Genomic DNA, 2835 nt, shown 5'->3' with positions numbered 1-2835 from the left:
CGCATGGAACGCAAAAATATTCTTAAAAATATTTAACCTCCACACATTAACAAGTCCAATGGCTCAAATGAAAGATAAACACCTTGTTCATCTAGCCAGCAAGTCAGATTTCTAAAATGTTTTACGGCGAAAACATAGCACATATATATGTAAAACCACCACCAGACACAGCTCATTTGAATAGCCAAAACATGCAATCAACAAACGCAGGATTAAAAAATAAATCGCTCACTAACCTTTTGAAAATCTTCATCAGATGACAGTAATATGACATGTTACACAGTACATATTTTTTTTTTTCAATAATATGCCATTTATATCCATAAATGTCCATTTACAGTGAGTTCACGTTCAGAAATTACTCAAAAATGCCCGCAGGAAATCTATGTAGCGCGGCAAGATAACGTAAATAGACATCATAAACTTTGACTAAATATACATGTTCTACATATAGTTAGAAAGATACACTGCTTCTTTATGCAACCGCTTTGTTAGATGTATTTTTAACGTTACAGAAATCGCACACTATTCAATATGCTGAGACAGCGCTCAGTTCCAAGCTACATTTCTACGTAATGTTGGAGTCAACAGAAACACAGATTTAAGCATAAATATTCCCTTACCTTCGATGGTCTTCGTTCAGAATGTTCTGGAAGGCTTCATACTTACCCAATACATTGTTTGATTTCAAGTCTTGCGTCTTTGTATTAGCTACTGCTAATAACATCAGCTGAAATGCACCCAAAACGTCCTCTGGTCCGGAAAAGTTGCGCATCAAAACTTCAAAATTACATATTATATGTCGACTAAACAGGTCAAACTAAGTGCAGAAGCAAGCTTTATGATGTTTTAGACACGCAAAACAAACTTCAATTCAATCGGCCATCGTCTGCCCTTCTCTTGAGTGCTGGAACAAAGGAATGGCTGGGACCAATTCGCGCCCCTACGCACAGCCTATTCTCTCGTGGCACGCACTAATTTCACTCCCATAGGGTCAATTCTCGCGGGATTTGAACGATTCAAAGCTCTACTGAAAGAGGACATCTAGCGGAAGAGATAGAAAGTGTCCCCAGAATCATAACTGGTTGGGAAGGGTGGGGGCCATGACGTCAAAGTTGCTCCAACTTTCATGGCCACAAAAACTAGTTTGGAAGAATGCCTGCCCTGTGAGTTCTGCTATACTTACAGACATAATTCCAATGGTTTTAGAATCTTTAGAGTGTTTTCTATTTTTGCATATATTAGCAATTTTTGACAGATTTTTTTTTCAGTTTACTAGGGGTACCCAATCTCTCCAAAGGGGGCATATGTCTGCCATATCCTTAACAGGTTTTAATATAAGTATCCACAAAAAAATTCCTCAATCTGAATGTGGTTATAATAATAAGGTCAATGTAATTAACATTTTGATAGACAAAACTGGGATAAATCTGTTCAGATGAAGATGGAAGGACTCCAGAGATGTGGCGCTTCTGGCACACACATTTTGACATGAGGCGAAGTTGAGAAGAAGTGGGTCTACAGTAGACTGCTGTGAGTCTTTCTGGGTAGGTCTCTAAAAGCTTTCCGCACCTGGATTGTGCAACATTTGCCTATTTATTATTATCAAAATTCTTCAAGCTTTCAAATTGGTTTTTGAACATTGCTGGACAACCATTTTCAGGTCTTGCCCTAGAATTTCAAGCAGATTTTTAAGTCAACTAACTTGGCCACTCACCGTCTTCTTGGTAAGCAACTCTAGTGTAGATTTGGCCTTGTGTTTTAGGTTATTGTCCTGCTGAAAGGTGAATTCATCTCCCAGTGTCTGGCGGAAAGTAGGCTGAACCAGGTCCTCTAGGATTTTGCCTGTGCTTAGCTCCATTCACTTTATTTTTTTACCCTGACCCCCCCAAGTCCTTAACGATTACAAGCACACCCATAACATGATGCAGCCACCACTATGCTTGAAAATATGGAGAATGGTACTCAATAATATTCCCCAAACATAACACATTGTATTCAGGACAAAAGGTTAATTGCTTTGCCGATTTTTTGCAGTATTATTCGAGTTCCTTGTTGGAAACAGGATGCATGTTTTGGAATATTTGTATTCTGTACAGGCTTCCTTTTTACTGTCATCTAGGATAGTATTGTGGAGTAACTATGTTGTTGAGCCATCCTCAGTTTTCTCCTATTACAGCCATTAAACTCTATAACTGTTTTTTAAAATCGCCTTTGATCTCATAGTGAAATTCCTGAGCGGTTCCCTTCCTCTCCGGCAACTGAGTTCGGAAGGACATCTGTAGCTTGTTGAGGGGAGAATGGCTCATAACAATGGCCAAAACGGAGCAAATGGAAGGGTATCAAACACTTGGAAACTTTGTTTGATGTATTTGGTAACATTCTGCACCAGTCATTACCACGAGCCCCATCTCCCCCAATTAAGGTGCCACCAACCTCAAATCAAATCAAATTTTGTTTTGTCACATACACATGGTTAGCAGATGTTAATGCGAGTGTAGCGAAATGCTTGTGCTTCTAGTTCCGACAATGCAGTAATATCCAACAAGTAATCTAGCTAACAATTCCAAAACTACTACCTTATAGACACAAGTGTAAGGGGATAAAGAATATGTACATGAAGATATATGAATGAGTGATGGTACAGAGCGGCATAGGCAAGATACAGTAGATGGTATTGAGTGCAGTATATACATATGAGATGAGTATGTAAACAAAGTGGCATAGTTAAAGTGGCTAGTGATACATGTGTTACATAAAGATGCAGTAGATGATATAGAGTACAGTATATACATATACATATGAGATGAATAATGTAGGGTATGTAACATTATA

Source organism: Oncorhynchus mykiss, chromosome 13 (genome assembly GCF_013265735.2).
Source record: "Oncorhynchus mykiss isolate Arlee chromosome 13, USDA_OmykA_1.1, whole genome shotgun sequence".
NCBI lineage: Eukaryota > Metazoa > Chordata > Actinopteri > Salmoniformes > Salmonidae > Oncorhynchus > Oncorhynchus mykiss.
The sequence above is the reverse complement of the archived record's forward strand: the minus strand, read 5'-3'. Positions refer to the sequence as shown.